Below are 16,840 nucleotides of genomic sequence, written 5' to 3'. Positions count from 1 at the left end.
GCAAGGTTTCCACGGTGGCAGCTCCATCTGCAGTCACAACACATTAAAGATACTGGCATCATGCTGCTCTTACTATGTGGCGTTCACCAAGATAATAATACTTACCATGTGCCTCGTCAAGCCACTTGTTAACAAGCTCGATGTCGGCGTCTGCCGAATCCAGTTGCCGTTTTAAGTTGGCAAACTCACTAGTCTGGCTAGCCACCGGAGCTTCCACCACCTGCACATAGGGGCAGTCTGGTTATTGCCTGGGAATATGATCCTCTGTTCGCCGTCGTTCTCGACGACAACCAGAGTCTCAGGGGCTACTATCTACACAGGGCACACCTAACATGTGCAGTACTATCACATATTATCTCACATACCTCAAAGCCTGTCAATAGACTCATAAAGGCTTCATGTAATCCACTTTCGGCGGACGAGATTCTCTCCATCACCGTATCCATCAGCATACGATGTTCTTCTGAGATGGCCGCTCCCCCCACCAACTCCCTCAGAACGTCCGACCGCACACCAGATGGTGCCGAACTCTTTTGTCTGCTCTCTTCAGGAGCTGTACACTAGGGACTTCGGGGGTCTATGGGATTAGATTCTGGCCTCACCGGATCCAGAGAGGCCCTCCGTGACGACACTTCGGGGTCGCCCGCTTCTGGAGCGGAGGAGTCCGGGGGAGGCGTTTCGCTCTCCATCATCTCTGGAAGAAGATCCCCCGAAGACGAGCTCATCTGAGAGGGGCTAAGGCCCGAACTACAAGATATATGCGGTGGTTATTTTCTCAAAGAAAAAAGATAGCATACCTTTACTATTAAAGTATTTTGGATCACTTACGACTGGTTGGAGGGCTGATCCCCCCTCGGACTTTGTGCGGCAAAAGCACCCCCCGAGGTAGGACCCTCTGTGGGAGACTTCTTCTCCCGTTTGGAGGCTTCGGCATCCGGATCCTCGGAAGCAGTCCTTTTCCTCCCCCGGTCGTCCTCCTTCATGGAGACGCTCATTCCCTCGGTTGGAATGGGCAGTGATGGGGGCCCGCGTCCGCCCGTATTATCCCCCCCGGTATCTTCCTTCAAGGTCTCCGGGCAAGGTGCGACCTCGAGCATCTTTTCCAATACCAGATTTTCCAAACCCTCAGGGAGGGGGGACAAACGGCGACTCATCTTCGCCTTTGTTAGCCAGTCCTGGTCAAAAAGCAAACTCTCAGAAATAACTTCGAATAAAAGACAGTGTGTTCGGCTAGAGGATTTCTTACTTGTTCGGCGGCATGGTTACTGCTCAGGCCCACGTCCTCGGTAATATCCGGACATTCTACTCGAGGTCTGAAGAATGACTTGTACATCTCCTCGTGCGTCAGGCCGAGGAAACTTTGAATGGCATGTGGTCCCTCTGGGTTGAACTCCCACAAGCGAAGGGGCCGGCGTTTGCAAGGCTGGACTTGACGAACCAGCATAACTTGTATTACCACAACCAAATTAAAATCTCCCTCAAAGAGATCTCAGATGCGGCTTTGCAGTATAGGCACGTCCTTGGCTGGACCCCAACTCAGACCTCTGCTAATCCATGACATCAGTTGTGGTGGGGGGGCCGAGCGGAAAGCAGGGGCAGCCGCCCGCTTGGCACTTCTGGGAGCTGTGACGTAAAACCACTCCCGCTGCCATAATTCGGACACCTCTGGGAAGGAACCTTTCGGTCATGGAGCTCCTGCCATCTTGCCTATTGATGCACCTCCGCATGCTGCATGTTGCCCCTCGATCATCTTCGGCTTCACTTCGAAGGTCTTGAGCCACAAGCCAAAGTGAGGGGTGATGCGGAGGAAGGCCTCGCACACGACAATAAATGTCGAGATGTGGAGAAAGGAGTCCGGAGCTAGATCATGGAAATCTAGCCCGTAATAGAACATCAAACCTCTGCCGAAAGGATCCAGAGTGAGGCCTAGACCTCGGAGGAAGTGGGAGGCGAACACAACGTTCTTGTTGGGTTCGGGAGTAGGGACGATCTGCCCTCGAGCAGGCAGCTGATGCGAAACCTCGGCGGTCAGGTATCTGGCCTCCCTCAACTTCTTAATGTCCTCTTTCGTAACGGAGGAGGGCGTCCATCGACCTTGAAGGCTGGATCCGGACATGGCTGAAGATCCAGAGCACCTAACCTGGGCTTTGGGTGTTAGAACTCGAGGCGGGGAAGGGTTCGATTGAGCACGAGAGGGGAAAAGCGAAAACCTTGTCCCCTTATAAAGAGGGTGAATATCAAGCGTCCTCTCCGTAGCCGTTTGGGACTTGCCTATAATCTAGGAGTCCTAGACACGGTTGGGTTACCCACGACCGCATTAATGAGAATCCCGTAATTAGGGGAACACGATCTCCGCTTCGGCAAGACGTGTCAAGAAACCGCCTCGCGTTATGTGTGGAGCTGGTTAAAAGAAACGGTTCGAATAATCACCGGGCCATGACATAACGTCATGCTGCCAAAACAAGCCAGCAAATTAGATCTGCAAAAATATTATTCTCTCTGCGGTGGAATGTGGAACTTATTTTGCAGGGTCGGACACTATCCTCGTATTCAAATTCTTCTGTGATGTATTCGGAGAAGGAACCCACCTTGCAATGCCGAAGACAATACTGCACGCCGGAATCATCGTCATTGAAGCCTGGTTCAGGGGCTACTGAGGGAGTCCTGGATTAGGGGGTCTCCGGACAGCCGGACTATCTCCATTGGCCGGACTGTTAGACTATGAAGATACAAGATTGAAGACTTCATCTCGTGTCCGGATGGGACTCTACTTGGCGTGGAAGGCAAGCTAGGCAATACGAATATGGGTATCTCCTCCTTTGTAACCGACCTTGTGTAGCCCTAGCCCTCTCCGGTGTCTATATAAACCGAAGGGTTTTAGTCCGTAGGACAACAATCATAACATACAATCATACCATAGGCTAGCTTCTAGGGTTTAGCCTCTCTGATCTCATGGTAGATCTACTCTTGTAACACCCATATCATCAATATTAATCAAGCAGGACGTAGGGTTTTACCTCCATCAAGAGGGCCCGAACCTGGGTAAAACATCATGTCCCCTGCCTCCTGTTACCATCTGGCCTAAACGCACAGTTCGGGACCCCCTACCCGAGATCCGCCGGTTTTGACACCGACACCTGCGTTTGCAACTTCGCCAAACGGCTATGAGACACGGAACACCTCTCCCACTCGCCTTTCTCTGGGCCGGGATGAGCGGAGGAGCTGGGAGCAGTAGCCATGCCGGAATGGTTTCTCCTAAAGCAGTCTCTAGGATTTCTTTTGCGTAGCGCTAAATGGATCTGGGGTCCAATCTCTTTAAATAGGCGCTCTTCCTCGCATGAAGGGCGTGTTATTTGCAAAAATAACCTGACTTTCCACATTCACTCGACACGTGGAGGACAAAGATTATTCAACGCATAGAAGCCAAGGAGGTGACATTGGATCAATGGTCTAATATATTACTTGAAGATCATCGAAGGGAGAACCCGCCTTGCAATGCCGAAGACAATATGTGTGCCGAGCACCTCGCTATGGAAGACTGGTTCGGGGGCTACTGAGGGAGTCCTGGACTAAGGGGCCCTCGGGCGTCTGGCCTGTTATCCATGGGTCGGACTGATGGGCTGTGAAGACATGAAGATCGAGGAATACACCATGTCCGGATTGGACTCTACTTGGCGTGGAAGGCAAGCTTGACAACCGAAGATTCCTTCTTATGTAACCGACTCCATGTAAACCCTAGATCCCTTCGGTGTCTATATAAACCGAAGGGGATAGTCCAGAAAGGACGACGCATATACTCATTACCATATTCATAGGCTAGGCTTCTAGGGTTTAGCCATTTACGATCTCGTGGTAGATCAACTCTTGTAACACCCATATTCATCAATATCAATCAAGCATGACGTAGGGTATTACCTCCATAGAGAGGGCCCAAACCTGGGTAAACATTGTGTTCCCTGTCTCCTATTACCATCGATCCTAGATGCATAGTTCGGGACCCCCTACCCAAGATCCGCCGGTTTTGACACCGACACCTGTGTAACAAGGTGTGAAGTTGAGTTAGACTCAAAACCCGACCACGGCAGAATATAGAGAGAGAATGAAGGTCATTCCCTATGCCCTAGCCATAGGTTTTATGAAGTATGCCATGTTGTGTACCAAACCTGTAGTGTACCTTGCCATGAGTTTGGCAAGGGGGTACAATAGTGATCCAGGAGTGGATCACTGGACAATGGTCAAAATTATCCTTAGTTACCTTAAAGAGGACTAAGGAAATGTTTCTCGGTTATGGAGCTGATAAAGAGTTCGTTGTAAAGAGTTACGTCGATGCAAACTTTGACACTAATCTGGATGACTTTGAGTCTCAATATGGATACATATTGAAAGTGGGAGCTATTAGCTAGAGTAGCTCCGTACGGAGCATTGTAGACATAGAAATTTGCAAAATACATACGGATCTGAATGTGGCAGACCCATTGACTAAACCTCTGTCACAAGCAAAACATGATCACACCTTAGTACTCTTTGGGTGTTACTCACATAGCGATGTGAACTAGATTATTTACTCTAGTAAGCCCTTTTGGTGTTGGTCACATGGCGATGTGAACTATGGGTGTTAATCACATAAAGATGTGAACTATTGGTGTTAAATCATATGGCGATGTGAACTAGATTATTGACTCCAGTGCAAGTGGGAGACTGAAGGATATATGTCCTAGAGGCAATAATAAAGTTGTTATTTATATTTCCTTATATCATGATAAATGTTTATTATTCATGCTAGAATTGTATTATCCGAAAACTTCATACATGTGTGGATACATAGACAAAATACAGTGTCCCTAGTAAGCCTCTACTAGACTAGCTCGTTAATCAAAGATGGTTAAGTTTCCTAACCATAGACATGTGTTGTCATTTGATGAACGGGATCACATCATTAGGAGAATGATGTGGTGGACAAGACACATCCATTAGCTTAGCATGTTGATCGTTCAGTTTTATTGCTATTGCTTTCTTCATGTCAAATACATATTCCTTCGACTATGAGATTATGCAACTCCCGGATACTGGAGGAATACCTTGTGTGCTATCAAACTTCACAATGTAACTAGGTGATTATAAAGATGCTCTATGGGTATCTCGGAAGGTGTTTGTTGGGCTGGCATAGATCGAGATTAGGATTTGTCACTCCGAGTATCAGAGAGGTATCTCTAGGCCCTCTCGGTAATGCACATCATAATAAGCCTCGCAAGCAATGTGACTAATGAATTAGTTGCAGGATGATGCATTATGGAACGACTAAAGAGACTTGCTGGTAATGAGATTGAACTAGGTATGAAGATACCGACGATCGAATCTCGGGCAAGTGACATACTGATGACAAAGGGAATAATGTATGTTGTCATAACGGTTCGACCGGTAAATATCTTCGTAGAATATGTGGGAGCCAATATGAGCATCCAGGTTCCGCTATTGGTTATTGACCGGAGAGGAGTCTCGGTCATGTCTACATAGTTCTCGAACCCGTAAGGTCCGCGCGCTTAACGTTCGATGACGATTTGTATTATATGAGTTATGTGATTTGGTGACCGAATGTTGTTCGGAGTCCTGGATGAGATCACGGACATGACGAGGAGTCTCGAAATGGTCGAGATGTAAATAATTATATATTGGATGATAATATTCGAACACCGGAAGTGTTCCGGAATGTATCGGGTACATATCGGAGTACCGGGGGGTTACCGGAACCCCCAGGGGAAGATATGGGCCATATGGGACTTAGGAGGGATCACACCAGCCACATAGGGGTGGCGCCCGCCCCCCCCCCCCCCAAGGAAGGAGGCCGAATAGGATTAGGAGGAGGGGGCGGCACCCCCCCTCTTTCCTTGTCCCCCCTCTCTCTCTCTCTGTTCCCTTCTCCCCCTTCCGGTAAAAGGAAAGGGGGGAGGCCGAATTGGACTAGGAGCCGAAGTAGGATTCCTCCTACTTGGGCGCGCCTAGGGCTGCCTCTCTCCCCACCCTCCTATATATACATGGGGAGGGGTGCCTAGAACACACATCCAACATTGTTAGCCGTGTGCAGCGCCCCCCTCCATAATTTACGCCTCCGGTCATATTCATGTAGTGCTCAGGCAAAGCCCTGCGCGGATCACTTCACCATCACTGTCACCACGCCGTCGTGCTGACGAAACTCTCCCACGACACTTTGCTGGATTAAGAGTTTGAGGGACGTCATCGAGTTGAACATGTGCAAAACTCGTAGGGGACATACATTCCGTGCTTCATCGGTCGGAACCAGAAGAAGTTCGACTATATCAACCGTGTTAACAAACGCTTCCGCTTTCGGTCTACGAGGGTACGTGGACACACTCTCCCCCTCTTGTTGATATGCATCTCCTAGATAGATCTTGCGTGGGCGTAGGGAAATTTTTGAAATTGCATGCTATGTTTCCCAACACCACCCCCTTTCCTTCTTCCTCTCCTTCCTTTTCCCTCCGGTGAAGAAAGGAAAAAGGGGCGCCAATCCTACTAGGACTAGGAGTCCTAGTAGGACTCCCCCCCATGGCGCACACCTCTTGGTCGGCCACCCCCTCCTCCCCTTCTTTTTATACGTAGGCAGGGGGCACCCCAAAGGCACATCAATTGTTCTCTTAGCCGTGTGCGTTGCCCCCCTCCACAACTTACTCCTCCGGTCATAGCGTCGTAGTGCTTAGGCGAAGCCCTGCACGGATCACATCACCATCACCGTCACCACACTGTCATGCTGACGAAACTCTCCCTTGACCCTCTGCTGGGTCAACAGCTCGAGGGACGTCATCGAGCTGAACGTGTGCTGAACTTGGAGGTGGCGTACGTTCGATACTTGATCGGTTGGATCACGAAGACATACGACTACATCAACCGCGTTAACCTAACGCTTCCGCTTTTGGTCTACGAGGGTATGTGGACACACTCTCCCCCTCTCATTGCTATGCATCTCCTAGATAGATATTGCGTGATCGTAGGGATTTTTTTGAAATTGCGTGCTACATTCCCAATAGTGGTATCAGAGCCAGGTTTGTGCGTAGATGATATGCATGAGTAGAACATAAAGAGTTGTGGGCGATAATAGTCATACTGCTTACCACTGACGTCTTATTTTGATTCGGCGGTATTGTTGGATAAAGCGGCCTGGACCAACATTACATGAGCACGTTCATGAGACCGGTTCTACCGACGTGCTTTTGCACACAGGTGGCTGGCGGCTGTCTGTTTCTCCAACTTTAGTTGAATCGAATTTGACTACGGACGGTCCTGTTGAAGGTTAAAACAACACACTTGACAAAAAATCGTTGTGGTTTTGATGCGTAGGTAAGAATGGTTCTTGCTAGAAGCCCGTAGCAGCCACGTAAAACTTGCAACAACAAAGTAGAGGACTACTAACTTGTTTTTGCAGGGCATGTTGTGATGTGATATGGTGAAGACGTGATGAGATATAAATTGTTGTATGAGATGATCATGTTTTTTAAAAGTTATCGACAACTGGCAGGAGCCTTATGGTTGTCGCTTTATTGTATGAAATGCAATCGCCTAGTAATTGCTTTACTTTATCACTGGTAGCGATAGTCGTAGAAGCAATAGTTGACGAGACGACAACGACGCTACGATGGAGATCAAGGTGTCAAGCCGGTGATGATGGAGATCATGACGGTGCTTTGGAGATGGAGATCAAAGGCACAAGATGATGATGGCCATATCATGTCACATATTTTGATTGCATGTGATGTTTATCTTTTATGCATCTTATTTTGGTTAGTATGGCGGTAGCATTATAAGATGATCCCTCACTAAATTTCAAGGTATAAGTGTTCTCCCTGAGTATGCACCATTGCTACAGTTCGTCGTGCCGAGACACCACGTGATGATCGGGTGTGATAAGTTGTACGTTCACATACAATGGGTGCAAGCAAGTTTTGCACATGCAGAATACTCGGGTTAAACTTGAAGAGCCTAGCATATGCAGATATGGCCTCGGAACACTGAGACCGAAAGGTCGAATGTGAATCATATAATAGATATGATCAACATAGAGATGTTCACCATTGAAAACTACTCCATCTCACGTGATGATCGAACATGGTTTAGTTGATATAGATCGCGTGATCATTTAGATGACATGAGGGATGTCTATCTAAGTGGGAGTTCTTAAGTAATATGATTAACTGAACTTAATTTATCATGAACTTAGTCCTGAGAGTATTTGCATATCTATGTTGTAGATCAATAGCTTGCGATGTAGCTCCCCATTTATTTTTATATGTTCCTAGAGAAAAATAAGTTGAAATATGATAGTAGCAATGATACAGACTGGGTCTATGATCTGAGGATTATCGTCATTGTTGCACAGAAGAATTATGTCCTTGATGCATCGCTAGGTGACAGACCTATTGCAGGAGCAGATGCAGATGTATTGAACGTTTGGCAAGCTCGGTATGATGACTACTTGATAGTTTAGTGTGCCATGCTTTACGGCTTAGAACCAGGACTTCAAAAAAAATTCAAATGCCACAGAGTATATAAGATGTTCCAAGAGCTGAAATTGGTATTTCATACTCATGCCCGAGTCGAGAGGTATGAGACCTCTGACAAATACTTTGCCTACAAGATGGAGGAGAATAGCTCAGCTAGTGAGCATATGCTCAGAATGTCTAGGTACTACAATCGCTTGAATCAAGTGGGAGTTAATCTTCCAGATAAGATAGTGATTGACAGAGTTCTCTAGTCACTGTCACCAAGTTACTAGAACTTCGTGATGAACTATAATATGCAAGGGATAACGAAAAACAATTCCCAAGCTCTTCGCGATGCTGAAATCAGCGAAGGTAGAAATCAAGAAATAGCATCAAGTGTTGATGGTTAACAAGACCACTAGTTTCGAGAAAAAGGGCAAAGGAAAAGAAAAGGGAACTTCAAGAAGAATGACAAACAAGTTGCCGCTCCCATGAAGAAGCCCAAAGCTAGACCTAAGCCTGAAACTGAGTGCTTCTACTGCAAAGGGAATGGTCACTGTAAGCGGAACTACACCAAATACTTGGCGGATAAGAAGGATGGCAAAGTGAACAAAGGTATATTTGATATACATGTTATTGATGTGTACTTTACTAGTGTTCATAGTAACCCCAGGTTATTTGATACCGGTTCAGTTGCTAAGATTAGTAACTCGAAACAAGAATTGCAAAATGAACAGAGACTAGTTAAGGGCGAGGTGACGATGTGTGTTGGAAGTGATTCCAAGGTTGATAAGATAACCATCGCACACTCCCTCTACCTGAGATTAGTGTTGGACCAAAACAAATGGTATTTGGTGTTTGCGTTGAGCATGAATATGATTGGATTATGTTTATTGCGATACGGTTATTCATTTAAGCCAGAGAATAATTGTTGTTCTGTTTACATGAATAAAACCTTCTATGGTCATACACACAATGTAAATGGTTTATTGAATCTCAATCGTAGTGATACACATATTCATAATATTGATGCCAAAAGATGCAAAGTTGATAATGATAGTGCAACATATTTGTGGCACTGCCGTTTAGGTCATATTGGTGTAAAGCGCATGAAGAAACTCTATATGGATGGATATTTGGAACCACTTGATTATGAATCATTTGATACTTGTGAACCAAGCCTCATGGGAAGATGACTAAAACTCCGTTCTCCGGAACAATGGAGCGAGCCACTGACTTATTGGAAATAATACATACCGATGTATGCGGTCCGATGAGTGTTGAGGCTCATGATGGGTATGGTTATTTTCTAACCTTCACAGACGATTTGAGCAGATATAGGTATATCTACTTATCGAAACACAAGTCTGAAACATTTGAAAAGTTCAAAGAATTTCAGAGTGAAGTGGAGAATCATTGTAACAAGCAAATAAAGTTTCTATAATCTGATCGCGGAGGCGAATATTTGAGTTACGAGTTTGGCCTTCATTTAAAACAATGTGGAATAGTTTCACAACTCACGCCACCTGGAACACCACAGAGTAATGGTGTGTCCGAACGTTGTAACCGTACTTTATTGGATATGGTGTGATCTATGATGTCTCTTACCAATTTACCACTATCGTTTTGGGGTTATGCATTAGAGACAGCTGCATTCATGTTAAATAGGGCACCATCTAAATCTGTTGAGACAACACCGTATGAACTATGGTTTGGCAAGAAACCTAAGCTGTCATTTCTTAAAATTTGGGGTTGCGATGCTTATGTGAAAAAGCTTCAGCCTGATAAGCTTGAACCCAAATCGGAGAAGTGCGTCTTCATAGGATACCCAAAAGAAACTGTTGGGTAGACCTTCTATCACAGATCCGAAGGCAAGATATTTGTTGCTAAGAATGAATCCTTTCTAGAGAAGGAGTTTCTCTCGAAAGAAGTGAGTGGGAGGAAAGTATAACTTGATGAGGTAATTGTACCTTCTCTTGAATTGGAAAGTAGCTTATCACAGAAAACAGTTCCAGTGATGCCTACACCAACTAGAGAGGAAGCTAATGATAAAGATCATGAAACTTCAGATCAAGTTACTACTGAACCTCGTAGGTCAACCAGAGTACGTTCCGCACTAGAGTGGTACAGTAATCCTGTTCTGGAAGTCATGTTACTAGACCATGACCTACGAACTATGAGGAAGCGATGATGATCCCAGATTCCGATAAATGGCTTGAGGCCATGAAATCTGAGATAGGATCCATGTATGAGAACAAAGTGTGGACTTTGGTCGACTTGCCCGATGATCGGCAAGCCATTGAGAATAAATGGATCTTCAAGAGGAAGATAGACGTTAACGATAGTGTTACTATCTACAAAGATCGACTTGTCGCAAAAAATGTTTTTGACAAGTTCAAGGTGTTGACTACGATGAGATTTTCTCACTCGTAGCGATGCTTAAGTCTATCTGAATCATGTTAGCAATTGCCGCATTTTATGAAATTTGGCAAATGGATGTCAAAACTGCAATCCTTAATGAATATCTTAAAGAAGAGTTGTATATGATGCAACCAGAAGGTTTTGTCGATCCTAAAGGTGCTAACAAAGTGTGCAAGCTCCAGTGGTCCATTTATGGACTGGTGCAAGCATCTCGGAGTTGGAATATACGCTTTGATGAGGTGATCAAAGCATATGGTTTTATAGAGACTTTTAGAGAAGTCTGTATTTACAAGAAAGTGAGTGGGAGCTTTGTAGCATTTCTAATATTACATGTGGATGACATATTGTTGATCGGGAATGATATAGAATTTCCGGATAGCATAAAAGGATACTTGAATAAGATTTTTTCAATAAAATACCCCGGTGAAGCTGCTTATATATTGAGCATCAAGATCTATAGAGATAGATCAAGACGCTTGATAAGACTGTCACAAAGAACATACCTTGACAAGATTTTGAAGGAGTTCAAAATGGATTAGTCAAAGAAAGGGTTCTTACCTGTGTTACAAGGTGTGAAGTTGAGTAAGACTCCCGACCACGGCAGAATAAAGATAGAGAATGAAAGTCATTCCCCATGCCTCAGCCATAGGTTCTATAAATTATGCTATGTTGTGTACCAGACCTATTGTGTTCCTTACCATGAGTTTGGCAAGGGGGTACAATAGTGATCCAGGAGTGGATCACTGGACAGCGGTCGAAGTTATCTTTATTTACCTAAGAGGACTAAGGAAATATTTCTTGGTTATGGAGGTGATAAAGATAAAGATTTCGTCGTAAAGAGTTACGTCGATGCAAGCATTGACACTAATCCAGATGACTCCGAGTCTTGATTTGGATACATATTGAAAGTGGGAGCAATTAGCTAGAGTAGCTCCATGTAGAGCATTGTAGACATAGAAAATTTTCAAAATACATACGGATTTGAATGTGGCAGACCCATTGACTAAACTTCTCTCACAAGCAAAACATGATCACACCTTAGTACTCGTTGGGTGTTAATCACATAGCAATGTGAACTAGATTATTGACTCTAGTAAGCTCTTTGGGTGTTAGTCACATGGCCATGTGGACTAATCACATAAAGATGTGAACTATTGGTATTAAATCACATGACGATGTGAGCTAGATTATTGACTCTAGTGCAAGTGGGAGACTGAAGGAAATATGCCCTAGAGGCAATAATAAAGTTGTTATTTATATTTCCTTATATCATGATAAATGTTTATTAATCATGCTAGAATTATATTAACCGAAAACTTGATACATGTGTGAATATAGACAAAACAAGTTGTCCCTAGTATGCCTCTACTTGACTAGCTCGTTAATCAAAGATGGTTAAGTTTCCTGACCATAGACATGTGTTGTCATTTGATGAACAGATCACATCATTAGGAGAATGATGTGATGGACAAGACCCATCCGTTAGCTTAGCATAATGATCGTTAAGTTTTATTGCTATTGCTTTCTTCATGACTTATACATATTCCTTTGACTATGAGATTATGCAACTCCCGAATACCGGAGGAACACCTTGTGTGCTATCAAACATCACAACATAACTAGGTGATTATAAAGATGCTCTCCAGGTGTCTCCAAAGGTGTTTGTTGGGTTGGCATAGATCAAGATTAGGATTTGTCACTCCGAGTATCGGGGAGGTATCTCTGGGCCCTCTCGGTGATGCACATCACTATAAGCCTTGCAAGCAATGTGACTAATGAGTTATTTATGGGATGATGCATTGCGGAACGAGTAAAGAGACTTGCCGAAAACGAGATTGAACTAGGTATGATGATACCGACGATCGAATCTCGGGCAAGTAACATACCGATAACAAAGGGAATAACATATGTTGTTATTACGGTTTGACCGATAAAGATCTTCGTAGAATATGTAGGAACCAATATGAGCATCCAGGTTTCACTATTGGTTATTGACCGGAGATGTGTCTCGGTCATGCCTACATAGTTCTCGAATCCGTAGGGTCCGCACGCTTAACGTTCGATGACGATTTGTATTATGAGTTATGTGTTTTGGTGACCGAAGTTTGTTTGGAGTCCCGGATGAGATCACAGTCATGACGAGGAGTCTCGAAATGGTCGAGAGGTAAATATTGATACATTGGAAGGTAGTATTCAGACACCGAAAGGGTTCCGAAGTGTATCGAGTACATATCGGAGTACCAGAGGGGTTACTGGAACCCCCCCCTGTGGAAGATATGGGCCATATGGGCCATAGGAGGGATGCTAACCAGCCCACAAGGGGCTGGTGCGCCTCCCAAAAGGGAGGACGCCGAATTGGTTTAGGGAAGGGGGCGCTACCCCCTTTCCTTCTCCTACTCCCTCTCCTTCCTTTTTCCCTCCGGTGAAGGAAGGAAAGGGGGGCGAATCCTACTAGGACTAGGAGTCCTAATAGGACCCCCCCCCCCCATGGCGCGCCCCTCTTGGCCGGCCACCCCCTCCCCTCCTTTATATATGGGGGTGGGGGCATCCCAAAGGCACATCAATTGTTCTCTTAGCCGTGTGAGGTGCCCCCTCCACAATTTACTCCTCTGGTCATAGCATCGTAGTGCTTAGGCGAAGCCCTGCGCAGATCACATCACCATCACCGTCACCACGCTGTCGTGTTGACGAAACTCTCCCTCGACCCTCTGCTAGATCAAGAGTTCGAGGGATGTCATCAAGCTGAACGTTTGCTGAACTCGGAGGTGTCATACATTCGATACTTGATCAGTTGGATCGCGAAGACGTTCGACTACATCAACCGCATTAACCTAACGCCTCCGCTTTCGATCTACGAGGGTACATGGACACACTCCCCCCCTCTCGTTGCTATGAATCTCCTAGATAGATCTTGTGTGATCGTAGGATTTTTTTTTGAAATTGCGTGCTACGTTCCCCAACAAGAACATCATCTTCGAGAGTGGTGTGGCGGCCGCTGGCGGTGCCGCCGGGGCTGCCTACGCCCCCGAAGAGACACGAAGCCAGGACGGCCGAGGGCCGTTCACGCAGTCCACCTTTGATAAAGACTGGGTCGCCTTCATGCATGATCAAGTCGGCCTGGACCTAGATAGTTGCCCGCTCGACCACGAGTTTCTGGAGGACTACGGACTCGAGGAAGAGGATGAGTTGTACATCGAAGGGGAGCCTTTGTTCGAGGACGAGCTTGCTAACCAAGCCGCCGGGGGGGGAGCCTAAGCGCAAGAACAGGCGGACCAAGGCGTACACGGCAGCCGAGGACAAACTCCTTTGTGAGTGTTGGAGGGACATTGGGCAAGACCCCAAGACCGTCGCCGAACAAAAGGCATCAACATTTTGGACTCATGTGCATCGTGAGTTCCATGAGCGGAAGGAGTTTTCACCGTACCAAATGCAAAGCGTGTGTGGGTGGGTGTCCATTTCGAAGCGTTGGAAGGTGATCCAACAAGAGTGCAACAAGTTTTGTGCCACTCTTAAGAGCATCAAGGCACACCCTGTGAGAGGCATCGGCATGCAAGACATGGTATGCTAGCAAGTGCCCCTCTTTGTGTCATTCCATTTATTCTTCCATGTCCATTTCCATTTGCCATATGCTTGCATGCAATTCATTTGTAGGCATTCCAAGCTTTGGGCATTCAAGGTCCAACACGATGGCAAGTCCTTCAACCTCTCGCATTGTTGGAGGGTCATCAAAGATGAGGAGAAGTTCAAGGCGCAATATACCACCATCATGTCGCGTGGGGGGAAGAAGGCCGTGGAGGAGGTTGACGAGGCCGAGAAGGCACGACTGCGTGGCAAGACTGACTCCAAGAAGGAGGACAAGCGGGATGCGGCATTGATCGCCTTGATCGCAAGCGTGGAGGACATGATGACCAAGGAGGACTCAAGGGAGGAGAAGCGCCGACGAGACAAGGAAGAGCAAATGAACGCCTTCACGGAGATCCGAAGGTTTAGGCTTGAGATGGAGGCGGACAAGCAAGCCAAGATGCTTGAGATGGAGGCGGAGAAGCAAGCCAAGATGCTAGAGAACGAGGCAGCCAATGCCAAGACCAAGGCGAAAGAAGTGGCTCTCGCTAGCATGATGACGGGGTGGAGATCATGAAGGTGGATCTCAACACCGTGTCGTCAAGGAAGAGGCCGTGGTTCGAGAAGATGCAGGCCGACATGCTCAAGTTCGACGAAGAGTGACCTATGGCGGCGAGCACAATTCTTTTTTGTATGCCGGCAAGTGTGTCAGCATGACCACGGCCGCGATGGTGTGGTCGAACTCCCGCCCCCTTTTGTGTGCTGGCATGTGTGCCGGCCGCTGGCAAGTGCGCCAGCTGAACGGTGTTTTTCCGAACCTGGCATTGTATGCCAGCGCTGACATATGCCGGCATGAACTTCGGGCGACGACATGGCCACTGACATGATCTATGGCCGCGAGCCTTTATCAAAATTTGTGTGCGGACATGAAATGGGTCGCGGCCATTGGACATACTGTCGACCGAAATCTTAAAGAGGGCGGACGCCAAGCGGGCAGTGACCGACACAAATGAACAAAAGGCGGACAAAAGCGTCGTTCGTTCGGGTCGGCGCGTTGGAGTTGCTCTAATTGGCGAAAATTTAGAAACACAGGTACCTAATGATGATATAATTGGCGCATTTGTTAGAGCAACTCCAATGGGGCGACCCATTTCGTCCGCGGCCGTCCATTTGGGTCGGCCGGACAAAAAAGCCAGCCCAACGCGCCGACCCAAACGGACACGCGTCCGCTTTCGTCCGTTTGCCGACCCATTCCCGGTTCATTTTTTAGCCTGATTTGCGTCGGCGCGGACGCAAGAGGACGGGCGCGCGCTCGCCCTCTTTCCTCACCAGGCCCACTGGTCGGTGGCACATTGAATTCACACCTTCGCCCGCCTGCTACGTCGCCGACACCGCCGGCCATTTTTTCAGATAAAATGGATACATGGATAATTCTAGCATACACAGGTAAAAAGAAAAGACCACTACTCGTTGATTTCTGACTCCGACTCGGTAATGTCCTTCTCGGATGTCTGAATGTAGGTGTCAGCATACGCCTCGTCTTCAAAGTCTCAACCCGCCGTTTCTCGTAGCTTCAGTTTGAACTGAGCTGCCTGCTTCCGCGAACGCTTGTCCTCCCGATAGGCGGCTCGCTCCCTCCTCCTCGCGTCCCTCTCCGATCTCAATTGCATGTAGAACTGGCGCTAGTCGACGATGCCCTGCGGGAAGCCTCCGCGCCACACCACCAAGGCTTCCACGTCCTTCTCTACGATGACAAGGCGACGCTGCCGCCTTCGGTGGACACGACGATCCTCGTCGGTGAAAAGCCGCGGGAGAGGCGCCAGATCCTGCGCCCGCTGGCTCGACACGTTGGGAAAATTCATATCCCGACGAGGCCTCAGGAGGCGCCACGCCGCCGCGTCGTGCGCGCGGGCCGCCTCATCTGCGGTGTCGAAGGTGCCGAGGACGAGACGTTTCTCGCGAAACCAGATCTCGGCGGAGAAGGCACCGGAGCGGCGCTCGTGGACTCCGCGAAAATCCGAAGCGCCCAGGCGGTGGATCGACATGATGGCGCAGAGGCGGCGAGAGTGGGCGGCCGACAGAGTGTGGAGGGAGCGTCTTCTTTGTAGCGAGCGCGCCGGCGCGCGCGCGAACCTTTCCCGTGCGCTGGAGCGCCAAAATCAGGGCGACTGCATGATGTTAAACGCGCACGATCATGAAATGGGTCAGCCCGTTGGGTGCACTGCCAACCCAAAACTAAAAGAGGACGGATGACGAGCGGGCGGCCGATCCAAACAGACAAAAAACGAATAAAAACATCATCTATTTGGGTCGGCCCGTTGGAGTTGCTCTTAGTACTCCAACACAGGTGCACGAGACCAACCACCCTG

This window comes from Triticum aestivum, chromosome 2A, assembly GCF_018294505.1.
Source record: "Triticum aestivum cultivar Chinese Spring chromosome 2A, IWGSC CS RefSeq v2.1, whole genome shotgun sequence".
In the NCBI taxonomy this organism is placed as follows: Eukaryota; Viridiplantae; Streptophyta; class Magnoliopsida; order Poales; family Poaceae; genus Triticum; species Triticum aestivum.
Note: the sequence above shows the minus strand (reverse complement) of the source record.